This window comes from Gigantopelta aegis, chromosome 9, assembly GCF_016097555.1.
Source record: "Gigantopelta aegis isolate Gae_Host chromosome 9, Gae_host_genome, whole genome shotgun sequence".
Classification (NCBI taxonomy): domain Eukaryota; kingdom Metazoa; phylum Mollusca; class Gastropoda; order Neomphalida; family Peltospiridae; genus Gigantopelta; species Gigantopelta aegis.
This window is the reverse complement of record NC_054707.1, coordinates 39,371,671-39,399,182: the sequence shown is the minus strand read 5'-3', so window position 1 is coordinate 39,399,182 and position 27,512 is coordinate 39,371,671. Positions and strand designations below refer to the sequence as shown.

Genomic DNA, 27,512 nt, shown 5'->3' with positions numbered 1-27,512 from the left:
TTTTTATGGAAACTTAGTTGTATTGTTGAGTATATCTTCACTGTAACTCCAAAATCAGGAAACTGGCATATATCACAATTATAAATGAAGGAACGAAGGAAATGTTTTATTTAACAACACACTGAACACATTTTATTTACGGTTATATGGCATATGCAATTATAAATGATCTCTTCAATTGTTAACAGCTCCCAACAAATATATTGTTTACAATTACTAACTAAAAAATATTGTGTTCACTTTTTTCAATCATAACTCATCTTAATTTTGTTCAATATAATATTTGATAAAATAGGGCAACAGTTGCACTCGATTAATGTTTTATTTCACATTTTAAAATGAATATAGGGAAACAGGTGGAACTTTAGAAAACTCACCTCAAAACCACATGAAAAAACCCAGAATAAGTAAATAAAATGTGATCAACTAATCTACTACTGAAATGATGAGTCATGTTATATATATCAAAACATATAAATTTTAAGGCTGGCCATAAAACAAATGGTTCTTTCCTTAATTTCCTCCCAAGCTCATGGACAGCCATAAAATATTGACAATCATCAGACCCTTTAACTTGCCGATAACAAGGTAGCGGGGCATTCTCAGCAACTCTAACAAGAATCCATTAACTTGAGGATGTGTTGCCAGCGACACTGACTCACGGCCATCTGTTTTCATGGATGAAATCAGCTTTAATTTCTTCTAGTCTCCACATGGGCCCATGTTTGTTTGTGTTAATTTTCCTTAATTCCCCATCCAGATCATTCTTGTTGGTGTTCTGTGTTCAGTTTGTTTGCGGAGGCAGTAAAACCAGTCTACCGGTGTATAAAAACATCTTCGCGGGATACCTTGTATCAATGTTCTCTAGATAAAGCTGTTATCATATTGTCTAATAAAATTTACCATACCCACTGCTGCTACAAAGATTTATTGCAAAGCTGCTGTGAGAAATAAAATTGTTTTTGTTTTTTTGTTCCAATATAAACATTTTTATATACACTGTAACATGCATAATTGGACATTCATGACTACCTATTGAATTAAAAAAGTGAAATTTGCTAATTCAATGTTTTTTTTTTTTAACATGTACATATAGAAGACTTTTTTGTATAATTTTATATACATGTATCAAGATTACCTGATTGTACAGTGGCGATACCATTCACTGTAGGTTGATAGGTACTACATCATGGGATAATTTCCCAGTCCATTTATGGGTTCACTGCAAGGCTTGGTTGAGAAGTGTAAGCCACATACATTAACAGTGCTCCACAATTTATATATATACAGTCAAACCTGTAGTAAGCGGTCACACAAGGGAGTAGAAAAAAGTGGCTGCTTAATTCAGGTGGCTGCCGAGTACAGGTTGCCACATATATAGTCTTTAAAATATTTGGTGTTGTTTCTTGTTTTATCATCTGTACTGGTAATCAACGGATGTGTGCTTCACAGTTGACTATAAATCAACATTTGACATGCAAATGGAATGTATTAAATTGACCGTTCTCAACAAGTTTATTTTCTTTTTCAATTTAATTATTTAATTCCTACTCCATGCAGTGTATTGTCATAGTAAGTGAATCTACAAATGTCAAGCATAGCTTGCCCAGAGGTAATTAGATGCGTTGCAGAGTCATACTTTCTTAATTGATACACAGTAGAGATGTCGGGACTGAATGGGCACTAGTATCCCTTAAGGTGTGAAGATCGGTTATTTGCTGCCCCTTTTCGCCGTTGTTAAAATATCCCTTTTATATAATAGTAAAACTTTACTGTGGCTGCTTAATACTGGTATTTTAGTGATTTGGGATCCGATTTAGGTGGCCGGCGGCCGTGTTAGACAGGTGACCACTTATTACAGGTGCATTTACATTATAAATCGTTTGGGAGGGAAAAAAGTGGCCGCTGAAGGCAGGTGATTGCTGAGTACAGGAGGCCGCTAGGACAGGTTTGACTGTATATAGATATCAAAGTCTATGGTATGTGCTGACCTATCTGTTGGGAAAATGCATTAAATAATCTCCTGCTGCTCTTTATTGATGGCAGTAACCCATAAAAAGATTAAAACAAGATAAAAGATAAAAACTTTATTGCATAAAAACATTCCGCATACACGGAACTGGATGCGGAAACAAGTTGCATGTAGATATGTGAAAAAACAAGAAGAGGATTTCCTTTCTTGTGCTTATCAACTGACCTGTTTTAGGAAGACAGCTTATATTAGGTTACAGCTGAGATGTTACAGTCTCCAAAATAGTGAACCTGCACTTAGTAATTGGATAAACAAGAATATTGTGAATATGATGATATATCACTAGTAAGATCAATTTGTAATTCTCATAAATTGTAATGGAGTTGCTATGGCTGTATACATGGGCAATCTCAATTGTATAAATACTGAGAACATTTGAAAAAAACAAAACCATTATGTAAAGGTTTATAATCATAAAAAAAACCCTTCAAACACCACATCATAGAGCTGATGTTTATGTACTGTGGTTTTTCCATGGTAAGGACATATATATCACATTCAAACAACCCACTGAAATTAACACTATACAGAGACAGACGTAAATAAGATTTATTGCAAAAGATTGACACTTAAACTTTTTTTTAATCTGGTGTTTTTTTATTGTTTTTTTTAGGGTTTTTTTTTAGAATATGTAAGAAATAGAATACTATACTCTAGTCCAATATATACTCTGTCAAAAAAGAAACGCATAGGTGATAGGGAAAAAAGAAAAGTGTTTGATTTTACAAAATATCGCTTTTTGTACAATGTTGCTGAATGACCATGTTCCTGGAATGGGACAGCATGCCCAAATGCACCCTAAAACAAATTTAATGCACATTGTGCGACAATTGCAGGAAATCGGCGTAAAATGGTCAGATTTTAGTGAATGCAGGCCTGTACGCAGGGGGGTGCAACGGGTGTGTACGCACCCCCCCCCCCAAATTACTAAAGGTCCACTTTTCTCTATTAAATTTAAATAACGTTATGTAATCGTTGTTGTTTTGAGGGATTATTTTTATGTTGATTGGTCCCATCACGAGCAATTCACACCCACCCATTAAAAATCCTGCGTACGGGCCTGGAATGCACATGAAACTCGGGGAAAAGATTGGAGTAGTGATAGGTATTTAAAGCTGCAATGCTCGCAATGATGCCTCATTTCCATTTCGATGTAGACGAATTACAAGATGCCAAGACTAGGCCTGCCGAATTGAAACATTGCAATAGGCTGCCTCCAATTAGGTGAATCGCAGTCAGCAGTCGCACACCACATGAATGTCCATCAGAGCACCATTTCACGTCTCTGGGACAGGTACCAGCAGTTTCAATCAGCTGAAGACTGGCCCAGAAGTGGAAGACCTCGCATAACAACTGCAGCACAAGATCGCTACATCCGGGTTCTGCACTTAAGTCACCGAACTGCCATAGCAACGAACACTGCTGGACGCATACCTGGTTTAAGAAGGGTGTCTGCACAAACCATTTGGAACAGACTCCGAGAAGCTGGTTTACGCTAAGAGACCATATGTTGGCCCCGTCCTGCGACGTCAACATCGACATTTATGTGTTCACTGGTGCACAAATGTACAGGGGTGGAACTTGAGAAACTGGCGGCGAGTATGGTTCAGCCATGAGTCACGTTTCCTTCTTCAGCAACGTGATGGACGACAACATGTTTACAGACGTCGCAATGAATGTTTTGCCAACAACTGCGTTGTCCAAGTTGACAGATTCGGTGGAGGGAGTATCATGATCGACAGAGAGAACTCTTTCAGCAGGACAATACCAGGCTGCATACGGCACATGTAACAATGGATTTCCTACATTAATGTGCTGCCATGGCCATCAAGATCAACAGATCTCAACCCCATTGAAGATCTATGGGACGAACTGGACAGACGTGTATCCCAGCGTGACTCGGAGCCTCAGACGCTTCCGCAAATGTCACATGCACTGCAGGAAGAATGGGCTAGGAATCCGGATTCAGAGACTCATTCAGTCTATGCAAGGAGATGTTGTGCAGTGATTGCTGCTGCTGTTGGCCACACAAGGTACTGATTTCAGCACTGTCATGCAACGCTGTTTGGTGACGAAAACGCCTCCACTGCCATCAGTCCAAAGCAAGAACATTGTTACATACTCATGTCAAATTTGACTGTAATATGATCATAAATAACAAAATTATTATGCCACTTTGTATTAAAGAAAGATAATTCCATGAATATTTCGCCTATGAGTTTCTTTTTTGACAGAGTATATATAATTTAACATACCACACATTGTTTGAACCTGTTAGATATGCTTTGTTAAAGTTTGTTTTGTTTAACAACACCACTAGAGCACATTGATTTATTATCAAATTGAATGTCAAACATTTGGTAATTATTACAGTGAGCAAACAGACTACATTTTTTCATTAGTAGCAAAGCAATCTTTTATATGCAACATTGCACATAGACAGATACCGGTTGCACATACCACAGCCTTTGCTATACCAGTCATGATGCTGACTGAAATGAGGAATAACCCCATGGGATGGTGATCAATCCCACACCAAGTGCACATCAGGCAAGTGCATTAACTACTGGGCTACATCCCGCCCAAGATGTGCTTTCAAACCATTTGTAAGCCAGCCTACTCACGTAGTATTCTCTATAAGCAATCAGACTGGCCTTGGTGGCGTCGTGGTTAGGCCATCAGTCTACAGGCTGGTAGGTACTGGGTTCGGATCCCAGTCGAGGCATGGGATTTTTAATCCAGATACCGACTCCAAACCCTGATTGAGTGCTCCGCAAGGCTCAGTGGGTAGGTGTAAACCACTTGCACTGACCAATGATCCATAACTGGTTCAACAAAGGCCATGGTTTGTGCTATCCTGCCTGTGGGAAGTGCAAATAAAAGATCCCTTGCTGCCTGTTGTAGAAAGAGTAGCCTATGTGGCGACAGCGGGTTTCCTCTAAAAAACAGTGTCAGAATGACCATATGTTTGACGTCCAATAGCCGATGATAAGATAAAAAATCAATGTGCTCTAGTGGCGTCGTTAAATAAAACAAACTTTACTTTACTATAAGCAATCAAAGTGTTGATGTTTCTGCCAAAGCCAGACATAATAATCTTGCTCTGTGCATATATACAGGCAAACAAAGACACAATATCAGACTCCCTATGGAATGGAACTATATTTTACCATCACAGCAGAAATCCACATCCCAATAAAATTATGTTTTATCGCCATCGCTAAATCAATATTATATCCCAATGAAACTATATTTTATCATTATAACCAAAATCCATATCCTGGTTTCATCCGATTTCAATGTCAGCCGTGAAGTGAGCACTATACCAACGATTACAGCCGAGTAATAAAATAGTTTAATCTAATTCTCTGCAAGATCCATCACATTCAAGTGTTCGACAGTGTGACCAAGAACTCGTGGACCATCTTCAACAGACAGGAAATCAATAGACAATATGATGCAGTAAAATGCAGGCTATAACCACAAGATTCTTCTTCAGAAAATTAAAGCTTCACTCACTCCATCCATCTGTCCGTCCGTCCGTCCGTCCGTCCATCCATCCATTTGTGTTGGGAATCAGTTGGAATTTCAGCATCACTCATTGGTTGTAATCGGTTTGCACTAACAAATCGATTTTTTATTATACAATCAGTTAGAATTTAGAGAGAAAATGATTTGAATTATAAGTTCTGTGCACCTATTGTTGTGTGTGTGTGGGGGGGGGGGGGGGGGGGGATGGGATATAGTCCAGTGGTAAAGCATTCGCTTGATGTGCTGCCAGTCTGGGATTGATCCCCATAAGTGGGTTCATTGGGTGATTTCTCGCTCCAGCCAGTGTACCATGACTGGTATATCAAAGGCTGTGGTATGTATTATCCTGTCTGTGGGATGGTGCATATAAAAAATCCCTTGCTGCTAATTGAAAAGAGTAGCCCATGAAGTGGCGATAGTGGGTTTCCTCCCTCAATATCTGTGTGGTCATTAACCATATAACCGTCAATAAAATGTGTTGAATGCGTAGTTAAATAAAACATTTCCTTCCTTCCTATTGTAGTGTTCACTGGGATAGGCTATATAAAGAGCTAATTTTACCTTTAATGACATCCGCCTGCTACCGATTCAATCGGACTGCTGGTGCTCCCTTGCACCTGCCAGTGCAGACGGTCCCTCCTCCTTCCCCCCCCCCCCCCCCCACCTTTCCTGTCTTGGACAGAGAGGCCGGCCAAGGCCGGCACCTGTGCCCACGACAGGCGTGCGCTACAACAGCTTGCTCTGAACGTGCACGTAAAACCCTTTGACCTTGACCTTGACCTTTAATGACAACTGGGATATCAAAGGCTGTGATCTGTGCTATCCTGTCTGTGGGATGGTGCATATAAAAGATCCCTTGCTACTACTGTAATGGAAAAATGTAGCAGGTTTCCTCTCCAAGAATACACTTTGAAATTACCAAATGCTTGGCATCCAAATAGCCAGTGATTAATAAAAACATGTCTTCTAGCGGTATCGTGGAAGAAAATAAACGTTAAACAAAATAATTATTTAATATAATTTTATAATGTACATATGAGAATAAACACCAACCCTAACATATTTACACCAATTCCATCATGTAAACAGGAGGAACAATTAGTTTAATTTTCCCACACAATCGATTATGGATTGCTATAGTCGATCATCACATTAACATCCTCCATGCATCGATCCATCCACCAATCTATCCATTAATATATGTCCTGTCTGTGGGAAAGTGCATATAAATGATCCCTTGCTTCTAGTGGAAAAATACAGTGGGTTTCCTCTCTAACATTATAAGTAAAAAAATACCAAATGTTTGACATCCAATAGCTGATGATCAATATATATCAATAGCTAGGCTAGCCCTGGATCAGCAAAACATTTTGCTAAATTATCTATTAAACTTTTATTTTGAAGAAATCCAGTTATTTCGTGACAAAATATCAATTAACACTGGAAATTATTTTGCCAAATGAAAATAAAATTTGCCTATAGTTTTTAAAATTCGCAATTGGCTAATGTGGCGAGTTCTAGAGCTAGTCCTGACCTAGGTGTTATTAAACAAAACAAACTTTAACCATTACTACATTTTGGTTTTCAGTTTGTTCTGCCTAAACCCTGAAGGAAGGTTCACATGTTACCAGATAGGACAGATGGTAATGGTTAGTAATTAGTGGTTAGTAATAGAGAAGTGGGTGTAGTTGTCTTACACCTCTCAAATCTGCTGTACACTCTCGGGCTTGAGGCTTGTACTTGAACATTATAGAACAGCACCTACTGAATTATATCAACTTTTAGATACACTTGGCATGTACACATAAGAAGTTGTTTTGTAGAAAGAAATGTTTTATTTAATGATGCACTCAACACATTTTATTTACGGTAATATGACATCAGACATATGGTTAAGGACCACATGGATATTGAGAGAAGAAACTTACTGTCGCCACTTCATGGTCTACTCTTTTCAATTAGCAGCAAGGCTTCTTTTATATGCACCATCCCACAGACAGGGTAGTGCATACCATGGCCTTTGATATACCAGTTGTGGTGCACTGGTTGGAACGAGAAATAGCTCAATGGGCCCACAGACGGGGATCGATCCTAGACCGACTGCGCCTCAAGCAAGCTACGTGCCACCCTGTTTTGTTTTGTAGAGTACATTGATTTATTAATCGTCAGCTATTGGGTGTCAAACATTTAGTAATTTTGACTTATAAACTTAGAGAAAATCTGCTCCATTTTACATCAGTAGCAAGGGATCTTTTATATGCACCATACCACAGACAGGATAGCACATACCATAGAATTAATAAACCAGTCGTGGTGCACAGGCTGGGACAAGAAATAGCCCAATGGGTCCACCAATGCGTACTCATAAGCTACAGGTTACAAACAGGGCAGAATTACCAAAACAAATCTAAGTGCACAAATAGTGGGAAACTGTGCACATGCTCAAGTAATAATTAGATATCAGCTTTAAAAAAAAAAACCCGCAACATCATCATCATCATCATCATCATCATCATCAGATGGACTGGGAGTAAGAATATCAAAGTAAAGTAAAAAAGTACTTAAACTCAAGATAGCACAACCTTGGTTTGGAATGATGGCTAGAGAGCAACAACCGCTATACACACACAAGTGTAATGAGTACATACACACATCTTAAAGTAATAGCATACGACTTTTTAGTGCACAATTTATTCTTAAATGTCCAGTAAAAACTGTTATCAACATCTACAGATGGTATTTCAATGACGGAGATTTTTGTTCAGTGATTTTTTCATTTGGAACTAAAATGAAGCTAGATTAGATTAAAAGTGATGAAACGTCTGTAATCTAAGCCTTGGTATTCACAAGAGTCAGTTTTCATGTTCTTCTATGAAAGACATTAACTTGAATCCTTTCAGTTATGTACCACAGATAAGATTTTGGCAGAGCTTTTAAATTAATGCTTCAAAAATAACATGCTCCAATAAAAAAAATTGAACAGCTGAAGATACTATGAAAGTGTTTACCCATAAAAAAATGTGCTTTGAGTTAACATAAATCTTTTTTTTTAATCTACTAAAAGTCATGTTGCTAACAGAAAATAGATCTTACACATGTTCATTGTAGCCACATCATGCATTTAATGACATAAATCCCTTTTTCCCCCCCTTTTTTTTGATAAACATTTTTACCATGACCAATGTTCATCTGGTGCATAAAACTGTGTGATGTGATGATTAAAATGTTTTAAAGGTTAACTTTAGAGCTGGGCGGTGTACCGTATATTCCATTCGGTATCGGTATTATGTCAATACCGATTTACCGTACCGAGCATATTTCAAAATGCCGAAATTTCGGTATTGAAAAATATTTCACGGAAAGCATTAATAACATATCTGACGAACACAAAATGGGTTGGTGAGAGCCTTGTGTATGGAAGTTAATTGTATTTAGATGAAATTAGCGGGTGAGCCATAACACAGGCATGCATTTAAAGTAGAGTATACCGAAAATAGTGTTCGATATTGGTATCATGTCAATACCGAATAGCATACCGATACCAAGGTAAATCAACCCAAAAATATCAATATCGATACCAAATTCTTAAATTTCAATACCGCCCAGCTCTAGTTAACTTCATAATAAAATTAATTTAAAACTAGACACAAAATGTCTTGCCACGTTGTAGTGAAATATCTGGAGACGACATTGCCTATATATTTTATTTCTAATGAAGGCTACTTTAATTTTATAAGAATTACTGAAGTACATGTATATTTAAATTGGTTTCTGGCTAAAAGGAAAAAAGACCATGAGTTAACTCCCTCAAAAGTTAAGTACTAGTAGTTTGTGCAACCAGCCTCGGACTACATGCTGGTAGGTACAGGGTTCGCAGCCGAATACCGGCTCCAATCCAGGGCAAGTTCTTGAGAGCTCAATGGATAGGTGTAAGACCACTACACACTCTTCTCTATCACTAACCACTAACCAATTAACAACTAACCCACTGTCTTGGCCAGACAGCCCAGATAGCTGAGATGTGTGCCCAGGTAAGCGTGTTTGAACCTTAATTGGATATAAGCATGAAAATAAGTAGTGTATGTACTGAAAATGATCTAGAATGATTATCATATGAATAATGATGTTATCCTTCTTTCTGAATAAAGTTTGGGACAATTAATTTCAGTATTTTGTAAGACACTCTGCAGCATTTACGTAAAAGCAAAAGTAGAAATACTAGTATTATGTTTTACTCATTACTGGGAATACAAAGTACACAGTAAAATAGATTTTAACCATATAATTTGGCTAACAATTTTATTAAAATATTAACCTTTAATAAAAAAAATATATATTACAGATTTATTTTTGGTCTATGAATGTACGTATGGTATCAAATAAAAGTTTTACAGCTTATCACTTATTTAATACTACATTGAATGTGGTGTAATGAGGGGGAAAAAAAGAAAAGAAAGACAAAAAAAAGGACCCACACACAAACACTGTAAAGTACATGTTGTACTGTATTCACTATATACGTTAATTTGTCAGTAACTATTGTAAACAGTATCAAAGGTCGTTCTTGTACAGTTTACAACTTTTGATTGCTTGAGATACATACATTTTGTTTATTCTTCTGCAGCAGTACAAAAGATGTTAATGTTAAAATACACTTAAAATATAAATATATATGTATATATTGGGGGGGGGGGGGGGGGGGGGGTGGGGGGGTGGGGGGGGGGGAGTATGGCAAATTTATTCTAAGCAGTCATCCAAGGTTTATTAAAAAGGAATTTTAAAACATGGTACCAGCTTATAAATCAAGTCAATTTGTGTTATATTTTAGGTAACATAGATACATGTATGTGGCTTTATTTGCAAGATCAAAATTAAAAAGTCAAATACAAGAAACAAATACCCCCACCCCTCAAAAAAAAAAACAGAGAAAAAAAGAAGAAAAAAACACCGCGCAAAACAATTTTAAAGTTGAAATACATTATTAATCAATTTAAAATTATATTTGAAACTTATTAACTTTGACTATACATATAGAGAATTCAGAGTTAACAGAATCAAGCAGTATTATTCATCTACGACCGGCCTCGGTGGCATCATGGTTAGGCCATCGGTCTACAGGCTGGTAGGTACTGGGTTCAGATCCCAGTCGAGGCATGGGATTTTTAATCCAGATACAGACTCCAAACCCTGAGTGAGTGCTCCGCAAGGCTCAATGGGAAGGTGTAAACCATTTGCACCGACCAGTGATCCATAACTGGTTCAACAAAGGCCATGGTTTGTGCTATCCTGCTTGTGGGAAGTGCAAATAAAAGATCCCTTGCTACCTGTTGTAAAAGAGCAGCCTATGTGGCGACAGTGGGTTTCCTCTAAAAAACAGTGTCAGAATGACCATATGTTTGACATCCAATAGTCGATGATAAGTTAAAAATCAATGTACTCTAGTGGTGTCGTTAAATAAAACAAACTTTTTTTAATTCATCTGTGTATTTGCTACACACCATAATCTACCAGCTAGCAGCTGTGGCCTACAGAGGCCTCCAACAGTGCCACATTCACAGATCTCTGAGTTTTTGTCTTTTGTAGTCTTGTCTTCCATCAGTCAGTGCCATGTACAGGCCATGGTGTCTGAATCTCAACAGGCATGGAATACATGCGGGCCATAAATTACTTAGTGTTGGAGGGTCTGACCAGTTGTCCATCACCCACTGCCATACATCATGTCCATCCACACAGGGGCAACATTCATAATTGTGTTACAAGAATCAGGCTGTTGGTAAAGTAATTAGGGAAGTGTTCTTTAAACCATGGAGTCCTAACCACAAGCAAAAGGCAACAGTGAAGTGCATGCAGACCTTCCTCATTTATCAGAGCAAAGGACAGAACTATACTAGTAACTGATCCAAAATCAATGAATCACTGAAATAATGTCTTTTTTCTACATTCTGAGATACTTTTTACCAAGATCTAATATCATATACTAGAAATTTTAGTTGTGGAAAATAATATACATTTTAAGATTCAGTAAAAAGAAATATTTGAAGGCAATTTTCAAGCTTAGTAAACATGTGTGAGAGTTGGGGTGATCTCCAAATAGATTTGTCTTTAAAATCAATAAATAGATGTCTATATGGCAATAATAAATTGCTTTCTCTTGCACTCTGGACCATGTCAAAATTTTAATAATTTTATGTTTCACAACTTATAGCTGCTGAATTGGGGAGTGTGTCTGTATAGTGGGGTGCATGTGTTTGTACGAGTGTGGTGAGTGTGGTGAGTGTTAAACATTGATTTCCTTTACAACAGCTAGCTAGCACCACCAAATATATTTTCATATTTACTTAATTTTTTAGCACTAAAATTATTACTACTGGAAAACAAAATATTTTTAAAACATTTTTCAAGGTGGTTTTACATGTCTACATTTCACAAATACAAATACCAAAAAACCCTAAAGAAAAGCTCTTTTATGTGCCCTCTTAAAAGAACAGGTGTTATCAATGCTGCACTATCAAGACATATTTGTTCCATCATCTAGACTTCCTGTCAATGAACTTGAATCTCTGCATAATCAGTAGACTGGTATCTGCTGCTGATCAGACTCTACCTAATGACTGGTCCCCTGTAGATGTCCATCAGCACATTCTGCACAGTAGATAGTAAGTCACTTGTGAGAACTTTGCTGATATACACTGATATACTACTACAATACAATTCCTAGATGACAAGCGGGTGATTTCATAAATCTCTTTAAACATATTCTATAGTTACTGCTGCTTTATTATACATAGAGATCATAAGATTACTGCTATTTAATCTGATTGATAGCATTTGCCTTCTATAAACCCATGTGAATAAAAGTTTAAAAACTTCTGAGAATAATATATGGAAAACAGAAAGAAAAGAAATGTTTTATTTAACGAGGCACTCAACACATTTTATTTACGGTTATATGGTATCAGACATATGGTTAATGACTACACAGATATAGAGAGAGGAAACCTGCTGTCGCCACTTCATGGGCTACTCTTTTCGATTAGCAGCAAGGGATCTTTTATATGCACCATCCCACAGACAGGATAGTATATACCATGGCCTTTGTTATACCAGTTGTGGAGCACTGGCTGGAACAAGAAATAGCTCAATGGGTAATATACGGAAATACTGGCCTCGGTGGTGTAGTGGTTAATGCTGGTAGATACAGAGTTTGCACCCTGGTACAGGCCCCCACCTAGAGTGAGTTTTAACAACTCAATGGGTAGGTGTAAGACCACTACACTCTCTTCTCTCTTACTAACCACTAACTACTAACCCACTGTCTTGGACAAACAGCCCAGATAGATGAGGTGTGTGGCCAGGACAGTGTGCTTGAATCTTAATTGAAAAATTAAAGCATGAAAATAAGAAAATGAGAAGAGAAGAGAACGAACTGCTGAAGTTACAGGTTGAGCGCAGAGTGAACATGCCTCATGATGAATTAATCAGTTTGTTCCAGTGGTATCCCTTAGTACTAAGAATAGTGCCTGTCTGAGATGTGACAGGTAATAGTATTTCCCATTCCAAGAATGTCAAGAATACAGCAGAATTAAATGTCTTGCCTACCATAACCTGATTTGGTGAATAAATATGTAAATTGTGATGTAACATTCAGATTTAATCCAATTAAATTAAAAACATTTTTACATGTATTAGGTTTTTTAATATGCCACCATTGGAGCACATTGATTTATTAATTATCAGCTATTGGATGTTAAACATTTGGTAAAATTCACATACAGTGTTAAGAGAAGAAATCCACTTCATTTTCCACGGGTAGCAAGGGATGTTTTATATGCACCATCCCACAGACAGGATATCACATACTATGACTTTGATATATCAGTCGTAGTCTACTGGCTGGAACGATAAATAACCCAGTGAGCTCACCGATGGGGATCGATCATAGACTGATTGCACATGAGGCGAGCACTTAACCACTGGCCTACGTCCTGCCCTTAATATGCATTAAAAAACAAAAAACATTCAAAGATTCCATGTTACAATTTGTGAAAAATGGACCCAAATGTGAAAAATTGACAATGGACCTAAATGTGAAAACTTGACATTGGAGCTATCCACAAAAGTTGACACCATCACAATTGGGAAAGTAATACCTGCATCTCACCTTTTAAAAACCATACCAGTCATATACAATGTCTCAGTTGTTTGTGAGAAGGTGTATATATACCGATAGACTTTCTCACAGACAATACATTTTATATTACTGCTTTTTAAACGAGCTCTTGCAGTCAATAAAGAAACAGTTTACAAATACAGTACATATCAAAAAACGGGAATGAATGAATGAATGAATGAATAAATAAATACATGAATGAATGAATGAATGAATGCTGGAACGAGTTCAACCCATACCCCCGTTTCAGTGGTTAGGTAGTTTTAGGGATAGGGTTAGGGTTAGTCTTTAGAGCTTTTGATATACAGGGGTACAGGTCGAACTCTTTCCTGAATGTTTAATGACACCCCAGCAGGAAAAATACATCGGCTATTGGGTATGAAACAAGAAGCATATCTACATGGAATACTAATTATTTACATTTAACAATATGGGTACATTACAATGTACCGGAATCTAAACTCAAAGATAGTTGGCTGTATCTTGGCTGCTATCAAACTGAATTTGATGGCAAACAATGAGTTTGCTTGTTAAGTATTGCTCAAATATGATGTAACTAACTTGATCACACTAACTCCTATTTGTACATACAGAAGAGAATCCGACATTAAACTGAATTCCATTTGAAGCGAAATATATCACACTAAAGTAAGTTTGCCTCTTATGCAATCTGTGTGGAGTCATTGTCCTTTCATAGAATGACTTTTGACATCACTCATGTGATGTCACACGCATAGCTACATTACAAAATCGCTTATTTGACCTCTAGGTCATCGTACAATGTAGCTGTAATAACAGAAATAATAGCTTTTTCCCTTACATTTTTATGGTCTGCAGGATAAAGATAATAACTAGTTAATGGCATCTGATATTGGCTTTAACCTGTTCAGGCTGAATTTCCCATTCTTACCTTCACAGGATAAAGATAATAACTAGTTAATGACATCTGATATTGGCTTTAACCTGTTCAGGCTGAATTTCCCATTCTTACCTTCACAGGATAAAGCCAATATCCAACGTCATTAACTAGTTATTCTCTATGTATTAGGTAATTATTGTAATCTAACTAGTATCACTCTCACATTTTTACGCCTAATAAATGATGATTATACCAATATGCCAAGTTTTATTCATTTCTGCAATTTTATTGTTGTTCATCATTAGCAGCAATGTTCATAGCAAAGATGTTTTTGAAAGGAGCATGCAGATGTAAGAGGGGGAATTGTAACACAAGCAATATTTATCATTATAAAAAACCAGAGCGCACATGCAGACATACCACGACATAATATATTATAACAAGATCTACAAGCCAGGCAGCCACAAACTCTTCCAAACAGGGCCGTACAGCAGACACTGTTTATAGCTGTAACGAATCCTCCTGTTTTGAGATTCTCTTTCACACTTTTGACTGACATGAGCTATTTTTTGTGATGTTACCATCCTGGAGACACAAACAGAGGTTGCATAGCTATGGCAATGGTTCTGTCAAAGTCAGTCAGGGAGATAGGCAACAGACCTGTTTCTTTTACTAGGCTTGGGATACATGATCCCTGCTTTGAATTTCACACAATTGCAAGTTTGTTAACATTAGCTAGGCAGGTGACAAGTGTTCAGTGTTAACAATCTTAATTGGCAGACATGACTTGGGGTTTTGTTGATGCTTTTTTCTGTAAAGAAAAAAACAACCCAAAACCACCCAACAATATATAGAGGCATACCATATTATTTTCAGTTCATTTATCAATTCTTTCTGAAAAACAGTTCAATTTAAAATAACAAAGACTTCCTCAACATCATTTTACAAAGGGTTTTGAACTTTATGAAGGAAGGAAGGAAATGTTTTATTTAACGATGCAGTCAACACATGTTATTTATGATTATATGGCGTCAGACATATGGTTAAGGACCACACAGATATTACTCTTTTTGATTAGCAGCAAGGGATCTTTTATATGCACTATCTGATTTATAAATATCCATCCATCCATCATCCCCTAATTTTGACAGTCTTAAAGAAAGAAAAAAAACCCTTAGTAGCAACAGATATTTTATATGCACCATCCCACAGACAGGATTAGCATATGCCACACCTTTGATATATTTTAAAAAAAACCCACAACTATTTTATGTAAATCGATTCTTAGAAAAATAATTACCTATTGATGCTATCACCACAAATACTCACTGTTATCTCTTTTGTGAGGAGATATATATTTTAACCAATTGCTTTCCTCTATCTGCAAATACATCCAATGTTCGGAAGCGTCATGTTTGTCAGTTAAAAACTCTGAAACCTATATTTACTACTGTAGATAACATCTAGCCCCCTGTAGTGTATCACTATCTCCATTCCTTGAAGAAAAAAACAGAAAGAGAGAAACCTAAAACATTAAACATGTGGTGGGAAGTGAACAATTCACTGATGAAATACTTTCTAACTTAGCTCATTTTAAAGGTTGGACTATACCAAATAAAATCCCATAGGCGACCATGTTAACATTTGTGTTTAAAAACACTATATGCAATATATCAACCAAACTATGACCTATATCAGTACTACAACCCCTACCTCAAAGTATTAACTGCAGAAAATGGTACCTTTCATGGCTCATTTTTGGAATAACCAGATGTTTCTACAACACCCCTACATGTAGTTTTGCACAAAATTTGAGTACTTTTTTGTACAGGTACCCCATACATGTTCCAAGCACAAGGCTACTTGATACAGTGGTACTAGATCAAATAAAATGATGAAACTAAATTTTTTTACAACCAACACACTCACATTTATAACCAATCACAGGACTTGTGGTGTTAACTTCTCTATCAAAAGTTTGGTGCACCTCGAACTTTAACTCAGCCGGATATTATTTGGTTTAGTGCTACCTAAAGGGACTGACCTGAGTTTGCAGCCATTGTAAGATGTTTCAAACTAACAGAGACTTTCTGGCGACTAAAATTCCATATGAAAAAAAATGGTTTTGCTTAACGACTTAACTTAGCTATTGGATATCAAACATTTGGTAATTCTGACATATAATCTTAGAGAAGAAACTTTCTACATTATTTCATTAGTAGCAAGATATCTTTTATATGTACCATCCCACAAACAGGATAGTACATACCACAGCCTTTGATATACCAGTTGTGGTGCACTGGCTGGAATGAGAAAAACCCCAATCAGTTGAATGGATCCACCAAGGTTGTTCAATCCTACGATGCAAGCGTACCTCAGTCGAGAACTCAACCAACTGAGCTAAATCCTGCCCCTGGTGCCTACTATTAAATATGAAGGGTCCAAGGGAATAACTTATGATGTCAAAACAGATGGTCAGTATTATAACAGTCATGTATGTCAAGGTCACAAAGACACACTAAATTAAAAACCTATAATTATGGTAGGCCACAAACACACTAATATTCCCAACATGAAAATATCTGAAAAAGCCCAGTATGTAATTATAGTCATCAAAAAGGATCGTTAGTCGTAAACATTTCACAATGACAGTCCCTTTAACATGTCAATGGCTATGCAGTTTTAAATTTTATAACCTAAAATTAAATAAAAAATTATATATAAATAAAAATTACAACTACAGTTTAAACAATAAGAAAACATTAGAAAATAAACTTTTTTCCTTTTCCAAATTTTGTCATAAAGATTAAAATATTATTAAAAACCATATTGAAAACCATAAATATGCAAGCATAAAATAAAAAAAATTCTTAATTTTTTGCTTTTATTTGATAAGAGCAGTTTAATTATGTGGTATGGAAGCTTGTTTTCCCTTCAATTAATTATTTACACCAAATACAATGATTTACACTTGCTGATTAAACAATGTTGAGATGATGTCGACAACTCCTTTCCTTTTGAAATAATGTACCTTGTATACCTTTTGCTTGGTGGGTGGCAAGATAGTCTTTTTGAATGAACTGAGATAGTCTTTTTGAATGAACTGTGATAAAATCAAGTGTGAAAAAACTAAATCCCAGTCTGTGATTGCTAAACATATAGGCTGGGTATAAATGCATACAGACCAACAAAAACAAGAATTGCATGGAATCATATGTCTCAACTACACTGTACAATAAACATATTCAGTGTCACTGATGGTTGCATCCACAAGATGTTCATCTCAAAACATGTTTTAATTTTTAAAAATTTTAAAGTCAGTTATAATTTTTATTTAATTAATTTAAAAAATATTTTCACATGCATTGTGATGAACATCCATAGGTGTAATTGTAACTACCTGTATAACAGTTTCATTGATATAGGACCAGTCTTGGTGGCGTCGTGGTAGGCCATCGGTCAACAGGCTGGTAGGTACTAGGTTCGGATCCCAGTCGAGGCATAGGATTTTTAATCCAGATACCGACTCCAAACCCTGAGTGAGTGCTCTGCAAGGTTCAATGAGTAGGTGTAAACCACTTGCACCGACCGTGTTCCATAACTGGTTCAACAAAGGCCATGGTTTGTGCTATCCTGCTTGTGGGAAGCGCAAATAAAAGATCCCTTGCTGCTAATTGGAAAGAGTAGCTCATGAAGTGGCGACAGTGGGTTTCCTCCCTCAATATCTGTGTGGTCGTTAATCATATGTCCGACGCCATATAACTGTAATTAAAATGTGTCGAGTGTGTTGTTAAATAAAAACATTTCCTTCCTTCATAAAGGCAACCGGCCTCGGTGGCGTCGTGGTTAGGCCATCGGTCAACAGGCTGGTAGGTACTGGGTTCAGATCCCAGTCAAGGCATGGGATTTTTAATCCAAATACAGACTCCAAACCCTGAGTGAGTGCTCTGCAAGGCTCAGTGAGTAGGTGTAAACCACTTGCACCGACCGTGATCCATAACTGGTTCAACAAAGGCCATGGTTTGTGCTATCCTGCCTGTGGGAAGTGCAAATAACAGATCCTTGCTGCTAATCGGAAAGAGTAGCCCATGAAGTGGCGACAGCGGGTTTCCTCCTTAACCATATGTCTGATGCCATATAACCGTAAATAAAATGTGTTGAGTGCATCGTTAAATAAAAACATTTCCTTCCTTCATAAAGGCAAGATAAAAAATGAAAAGGAAAAAGATTGAAGAATATTTTCCAAGGAATGTTATGTCAAGTTCTTTTAACATCAGCAACAATTTATGTTCATATGCATCGTCCAACATGACAGTAATTTTCAACTCACCATTTCCATTTAGTGAGCTCCTACAAAACCTACTGATTGTTTTTAGTTTACAAATTTACCAATTTCCTCCATTTCTGCTCAGAGGCAGACTCCAATTACACCCCGCTAGTTAAAGATGGAAGCAGTCAGGAAAACAGCTGGTGAAAACAAATAAAACACTTTTCTCATTAAGATTCTGTTTTATTACCTAAGTTTTGAAGGAGGTTCTAATGGCATGGTTACCTAGCAACAAATGGTAAATGTAAATCAAAAAATTTAGGCTCAGTCACATCAATATTACATCAAAGGATAAAATAATATGCTTTGGTAATGTGATAATTATTAACATACGGATTTCCATAAACATCATGGCTGTACAGTATTAGAACTGTAACCCATTTAGTCCAAATGTCTTTTCTATTAAAATTTCTAAAATTGACCACAAATGAAACTACTTATGCAGTTCTGCACCTTTGAGATCTTGCACATCTTCCCCGTCTGTGGGCCCATTGGGCTATTTCTCGTTCTAGCCAGTGCACCACGACTGGTATATCAAAAGCCGTGGTATGTACTACCCTGTCTGTGTGCATATAAAAGATCCCTTGCTGCTAATCAAAAAGAGTAGCCTATGAAGTGGCGACAGCGGGTTTCCTCACTCACTATCTGTGTGGTCCTTACCATATGTCTGACGCCATATAGCCGTAAATAAAATGTGTTGAGTGCGTCGTTAAATAAAAATGTCCTTCCTTTTGTTTTCTTAACTTTCGTTTCCTTCTTCTTTTTTCAAATCTTTGCATCTCTCTCTCTTCTTGTTCTTTTTGTCAAATAGTTACAAGCAGATTTGTTTAGTTCCTTCCTTCTTCTTCTTTCAAATCTTTGCATCTCTCTCTCTTCTTGTTCTTTTTGTCAAATAGTTACAAGCAGATTTGTTTAGTTCCTTTCTCCTTCTTCTTTTTTCAAATCTTTGCATCTCTCTCTCTTCTTGTTCTTTTTGTCAAATAGTTACAAGCAGATTTGTTTAGTTCCTTTCTCCTTCTTCTTTTTTCAAATCTTTGCATCTCTCTCTCTTCTTGTTCTTTTTGTCAAATAGTTACAAGCAGATTTGTTTAGTTCCTTTCTCCTTCTTCTTTTTTCAAATCTTTGCATCTCTCTCTCTTCTTGTTCTTTTTGTCAAATAGTTACAAGCAGATTTGTTTAGTTCCTTTCTCCTTCTTCTTTTTTCAAATCTTTGCATCTCTCTCTCTTCTTGTTCTTTTTGTCAAATAGTTACAAGCAGATTTGTTTAGTTCCTTTCTCCTTCTTCTTTTTTCAAATCTTTGCATCTCTCTCTCTTCTTGTTCTTTTTGTCAAATAGTTACAAGCAGATTTGTTTAGTTCCTTTCTCCTTCTTCTTTTTTCAAATCTTTGCATCTCTCTCTCTTCTTGTTCTTTTTGTCAAATAGTTACAAGCAGATTTGTTTAGTTCCTTTCTCCTTCTTCTTTTTTCAAATCTTTGCATCTCTCTCTCTTCTTGTTCTTTTTGTCAAATAGTTACAAGCAGATTTGTTTAGTTCCTTTCTCCTTCTTCTTTTTTCAAATCTTTGCATCTCTCTCTCTTCTTGTTCTTTTTGTCAAATAGTTACAAGCAGATTTGTTTAGTTCCTTTCTCCTTCTTCTTTTTTCAAATCTTTGCATCTCTCTCTCTTCTTGTTCTTTTTGTCAAATAGTTACAAGCAGATTTGTTTAGTTCCTTTCTCCTTCTTCTTTTTTCAAATCTTTGCATCTCTCTCTCTTCTTGTTCTTTTTGTCAAATAGTTACAAGCAGATTTGTTTAGTTCCTTTCTCCTTCTTCTTTTTTCAAATCTTTGCATCTCTCTCTCTTCTTGTTCTTTTTGTCAAATAGTTACAAGCAGATTTGTTTAGTTCCTTTCTCCTTCTTCTTTTTTCAAATCTTTGCATCTCTCTCTCTTCTTTTTCTTTTTGTCAAATAGTTACAAGCAGATTTGTTTAGTTCCTTTCTCCTTCTTCTTTTTTCAAATCTTTGCATCTCTCTCTCTTCTTGTTCTTTTTGTCAAATAGTTACAAGCAGATTTGTTTAGTTCCTTTCTCCTTCTTCTTTTTTCAAATCTTTGCATCTCTCTCTCTTCTTGTTCTTTTTGTCAAATAGTTACAAGCAGATTTGTTTAGTTCCTTTCTCCTTCTTCTTTTTTCAAATCTTTGCATCTCTCTCTCTTCTTGTTCTTTTTGTCAAATAGTTACAAGCAGATTTGTTTAGTTCCTTTCTCCTTCTTCTTTTTTCAAATCTTTGCATCTCTCTCTCTTCTTGTTCTTTTTGTCAAATAGTTACAAGCAGATTTGTTTAGTTCCTTTCTCCTTCTTCTTTTTTCAAATCTTTGCATCTCTCTCTCTTCTTGTTCTTTTTGTCAAATAGTTACAAGCAGATTTGTTTAGTTCCTTTCTCCTTCTTCTTTTTTCAAATCTTTGCATCTCTCTCTCTTCTTGTTCTTTTTGTCAAATAGTTACAAGCAGATTTGTTTAGTTCCTTTCTCCTTCTTCTTTTTTCAAATCTTTGCATCTCTCTCTCTTCTTGTTCTTTTTGTCAAATAGTTACAAGCAGATTTGTTTAGTTCCTTTCTCCTTCTTTTTTCAAATCTTTGCATCTCTCTCTCTTCTTGTTCTTTTTGTCAAATAGTTACAAGCAGATTTGTTTAGTTCCTTTCTCCTTCTTCTTTTTTCAAATCTTTGCATCTCTCTCTCTTCTTGTTCTTTTTGTCAAATAGTTACAAGCAGATTTGTTTAGTTCCTTTCTCCTTCTTCTTTTTTCAAATCTTTGCATCTCTCTCTCTTCTTGTTCTTTTTGTCAAATAGTTACAAGCAGATTTGTTTAGTTCCTTTCTCCTTCTTCTTTTTTCAAATCTTTGCATCTCTCTCTCTTCTTGTTCTTTTTGTCAAATAGTTACAAGCAGATTTGTTTAGTTCCTTTCTCCTTCTTCTTTTTTCAAATCTTTGCATCTCTCTCTCTTCTTGTTCTTTTTGTCAAATAGTTACAAGCAGATTTGTTTAGTTCCTTTCTCCTTCTTCTTTTTTCAAATCTTTGCATCTCTCTCTCTTCTTGTTCTTTTTGTCAAATAGTTACAAGCAGATTTGTTTAGTTCCTTTCTCCTTCTTCTTTTTTCAAATCTTTGCATCTCTCTCTCTTCTTGTTCTTTTTGTCAAATAGTTACAAGCAGATTTGTTTAGTTCCTTTCTCCTTCTTCTTTTTTCAAATCTTTGCATCTCTCTCTCTTCTTGTTCTTTTTGTCAAATAGTTACAAGCAGATTTGTTTAGTTCCTTTCTCCTTCTTCTTTTTTCAAATCTTTGCATCTCTCTCTCTTCTTGTTCTTTTTGTCAAATAGTTACAAGCAGATTTGTTTAGTTCCTTTCTCCTTCTTCTTTTTTCAAATCTTTGCATCTCTCTCTCTTCTTGTTCTTTTTGTCAAATAGTTACAAGCAGATTTGTTTAGTTCCTTTCTCCTTCTTCTTTTTTCAAATCTTTGCATCTCTCTCTCTTCTTGTTCTTTTTGTCAAATAGTTACAAGCAGATTTGTTTAGTTCCTTTCTCCTTCTTCTTTTTTCAAATCTTTGCATCTCTCTCTCTTCTTGTTCTTTTTGTCAAATAGTTACAAGCAGATTTGTTTAGTTCCTTTCTCCTTCTTCTTTTTTCAAATCTTTGCATCTCTCTCTCTTCTTGTTCTTTTTGTCAAATAGTTACAAGCAGATTTGTTTAGTTCCTTTCTCCTTCTTCTTTTTTCAAATCTTTGCATCTCTCTCTCTTCTTGTTCTTTTTGTCAAATAGTTACAAGCAGATTTGTTTAGTTCCTTTCTCCTTCTTCTTTTTTCAAATCTTTGCATCTCTCTCTCTTCTTGTTCTTTTTGTCAAATAGTTACAAGCAGATTTGTTTAGTTCCTTTCTCCTTCTTTTTTCAAATCTTTGCATCTCTCTCTCTTCTTTTTCTTTTTGTCAAATAGTTACAAGCAGATTTGTTTAGTTCCTTTCTCCTTCTTCTTTTTTCAAATCTTTGCATCTCTCTCTCTTCTTTTTCTTTTTGTCAAATAGTTACAAGCAGATTTGTTTAGTTCCTTTCTCCTTCTTCTTTTTTCAAATCTTTGCATCTCTCTCTCTTCTTTTTCTTTTTGTCAAATAGTTACAAGCAGATTTGTTTAGTTCCTTTCTCCTTCTTCTTTTTTCAAATCTTTGCATCTCTCTCTCTTCTTGTTCTTTTTGTCAAATAGTTACAAGCAGATTTGTTTAGTTCCTTTCTCCTTCTTCTTTTTTCAAATCTTTGCATCTCTCTCTCTTCTTGTTCTTTTTGTCAAATAGTTACAAGCAGATTTGTTTAGTTCCTTTCTCCTTCTTCTTTTTTCAAATCTTTGCATCTCTCTCTCTTCTTGTTCTTTTTGTCAAATAGTTACAAGCAGATTTGTTTAGTTCCTTTCTCCTTCTTCTTTTTTCAAATCTTTGCATCTCTCTCTCTTCTTGTTCTTTTTGTCAAATAGTTACAAGCAGATTTGTTTAGTTCCTTTCTCCTTCTTCTTTTTTCAAATCTTTGCATCTCTCTCTCTTCTTGTTCTTTTTGTCAAATAGTTACAAGCAGATTTGTTTAGTTCCTTTCTCCTTCTTCTTTTTGTAGCACTTAATTGTTTTTGCTGTTGATACCACTGCCTCTTTAAAACAAATTCTGTTGGCTTGTCCTTTCTTGATGTTATTAAGTCCGATGTATTTATCAGATTTCTCACAGGGCACATCATCTGTTGTTTATCTAAAGTCAAAGTTTGTTTTGTTTTACGACACCACTAGAGCACATTGATTAATTAATCATCAGCTATTGGATGTCAAATATTTGGTAATTCTGACACGTAGTCATCAGAAGAAACCTGCTACATTTTTCCTAAGGCAGCAAGGGATCTTTTATATGCACTTTTTCACAGACAGGAAAGCACATATCATTGCCTTTGACCAGTTGTGATGCATTGGTTGGAACGAGAAAAACCCCCAATTAGTTGAATGGATCCCCCAAGGTGGTTTGATCCTGCAATGCAAGCACCTCAAGCGAGCACTCAACCGACTAAGCTAAATTTCTGTCCTGTCCTTTGATGGTGTCCTCAGCAAGTGTACTGCAGCTGTGTCAGCTTTGTCAGCAAAATTCCATTTGCCAGCATTAACCTATCAACTTCAACAACAGGACAGAGGAATTCCAGAGGAAAATGTATGTTTTTTTTAATTGATTATATAAATAAAGATAAAAATATGGCTTGTTCCCCCCCCCCCCCCCCCCCCCCCACACACACTAGAGATTGTGTCCCCCTACTCCTTGATAGCGGTTCTACCAGCTGTTTTATATACATACTGAGTATAGCACCATCAGTATTCAATTTGTTTGTTAGCTCCAGGTAACAATGGACATTTCCATTCAGTACCGGTTCTGATGTATCATCAGAATACTGTCCAAGTTGGTGAACTGCAGCTTTATTAAAACCTATTCAGCTTGAGTGGTGACCGGGCACCCTTGGCTTTCACAACTAAGGGATGGCAAACGTAGTAAAACATTATAGCAAATGCTGCCAGTTCTGTTGCTGTTGGATCCAAATACTGCTGCATTACAGATGCTTTCAGAGTATATTTGTGAAGCTATCTTTGCACTATGATATCGTAAAACCATTATAATTTTTAGCTATGATATCACTACAACACATGTCATAGATCACAATGGTTTTATGATACAATAGTGCTGGGATAGCTTTGAAAGCATGGGCCATGTTTATTATGGCCAACTTTGTCTTTAGAATCGTGAAGTGATTCCAGATATATCAAAATCATATTAATACTGTTCAGTATGAAAACAATATATCTGATACCAACTATTGGTTTCAGCAAGGCTTTTGTAGACTTAGCCAGATCAAACACCATGCATTCTTTGCCTTTACTACAATCCTGATGGCTGTGCTGTCATATTAGTTTGTTAGTTTTAGAGATTAATGTTTTTTAGCACTAATCATTTTCCATCTGTCACCACTGCTGTTGAGATATTCCTATGAGGTCATGGTCATAGCATTGGAAGGAAGGAAGGAAGGAAGGAAATGTTTTATTTAACGACACACTCAACATATTTTATTTATGGTTATATGGCGTCAGACATATGGTTAAGGACCATACAGATCTTGAGAGAGGAAACCCGCTGTCGCCACTTCATGAGCTACTCTTTTCGATTAGTAGCAAAGGATCTTTTATATGAACCATCTCACAGACAGGGTAGTACATACCACAGCCTTTGATATGCCAGTCATAGCATTGGTGACATTGTCCACCTTATTTGTTGTTCAATGTTTAACCCAGACTTTCTCATCGTGTCGTCTGCAAATATAGTTCACCCAAGGTTACTGACTGTCCCAAAAGTTCTTGCTTTTCTTTCTGTAGTAATATCATAACACTTTGCTCATTAGAAGCAAGATCAGACATCCCGCTGTTAATGAATGTCAGGGTCCAAGGCATTGTTTGTGTAGTCAGTGTTCAGCATTGTTGCCAGTTCTTTCATATCTAACATCCTCTCTTTCAGCTACTGCACTTCCTTGATTCCACAGGACTTATGCACAAGGTAAATGCACAAGACTCACTGTTGAATGAAAACTCCAAAACATAAGGCAAAACATCTGGCCAGAAGAAAAAGAGTATCAAAGAAAAGCTATGGGTCAGCCCTGGTGAGCTCCAAATGACAATCCAGTTCATTGATGCAGCACATCTCAGTGTTTAGTGAGCATATGAAACCAAACGAGAAGAAGAAGAAGAAGAAGAATGAAAGTTTGAAAACATGTACACCCCAGTGAATAAGGGGTTTTGTTGTGCCATCACTGTGATGTCCTAATGTCACATCATTCATTGCCAGCTCATAAGCTGCCCTGACAAGTTCACCAGCCTCAGACACCATTCGGTAGACAGTTATTCTTGATGGCAAGTTATAAAGAATCAATATCAAACTGTATAATATCAAAACGAAGAGTTTTTACAACTTTTTTAATGGTGTTTGCTGAAACTTCAAGAGTCAAATGGATGACTTGTATATTCCATTTGACTTTGTCTCTACATGTGACAGCTCTTCAAGATCTTTCTTTAAAACCTTCCTGTGTTTTTTCACCTTCTGTTGAAGAATATCAACAATAGCAGTGTGGTACAGTTCTGTCACCTCTTTATCCATCCAACATTAATTTTTGGCATTTGCTACTTCCCCTTTGAGTTTAGTCACGGACTCCTTTCTCCAGGGCCCATGCTTATAAAACTTAAAGTCTAGACTTTAACGTAATACTATTTGAATGACATTGCCATGACGTTAAAGTCTAGACTTTATATCTAAAGTTATGGTTAGCTTCACTGCCATCTCATTTTTGTCTTTTAACAATACCGCACTTTTAGAGTGACTACACATTTTGCTTTAACACTCTAGAGTGACTACACATTTTGCTTTAACACTCTAGAGTGACTACACATTTCGCTTTAACACTCTAGAGTGACTACACATTTTGCTTTAACACTCTAGAGTGACTACACATCTCACTTTAACACTCTAGAGTGACTACACATTTCACTTTAACACTCTAGAGTGACTACACATCTCACTTTAACACTCTAGAGTGACTACACATTTTGCTTTAATTCTTTGTTTTCATTCTGCATACTAGGTAACATCTGCTTATGGACACCCTTACCCAACATGCCTTTAGTTTCGGTTTAAGAGCATAAACACTAATAGTCAATGATTCAAGTTTGTTTGTGAGACGGGTATTTTGTTTCAAGACATTCTTAATTCTCTGCCCCACCATTCTAGCTAGTTCATCATTTTTGTCTTTCAACCTGTTGGATGTTCACCTTTTCTCATTGCAGACTACGATTCAATGTCTGGTTATTCATTAGAAGTTCAAAGTTGGTCTAAGACGTGGTATTGCATTATACAAAGAGAACCATCTTCTGGAATAGCTAATTTCCAGTTGATGCTATTGTAGTAGTGTTGGTATAAAGTGCTCCTACTGACAGTAGCTAGTGGGAATTTCCCTATTAGCTCAGTTGGTAGAGCGCTGGACTCTTGTATTGAGAGTCCATGGTTCGAATCCCCTCAGTGGAGATTGATTTTTCTGTTACACTATGTTAATCCTTTGTTAGTGAAGTAGCAATAAGAAGGAAGGAAAGAAAATGGTTTATTTAACGACGCATATCACATTTTATTTACGGTTATATGGCATCAGACATATGGTTAAGGAGACCACACAGATATTGAGGGAGGAAACCCGCTGTCACCACTTCATGAGCTACTCTTTTCGATTAGCAGCAAGGAATTTTGTATATATGCACCATCCCATAGACATGATAGCACATACCATGGTCTTTGATGTACCAGTCATGGTGCACTGGCTAGAGCGAGAAATAGCCCAATGGGCCCACTGATAGGGATCAATCCCAAAGTGACCGCGCATCAAGTGAGCATTTTACCACTGGGCTATGTCTCGCTCCCTAGCAATAAGAGGGATATTTTTGTAGTTAAACTGCCACTCAAGTGAACCATCTAGAACTGTTTCAAGTATGGCGGCCGGTTTTGTAGCTATACA

General features: G+C 36.5%; 1 protein-coding gene across 2 annotated transcripts in view; it reads right to left on the bottom strand.

Moving 5' to 3' along the window:
* LOC121380660 overlaps positions 1 to 27,512 on the bottom strand; it is a 520,238-nt gene that overhangs the window by 437,285 nt on the left and 55,441 nt on the right. The gene's annotated exons all lie outside the window — the stretch shown is intronic.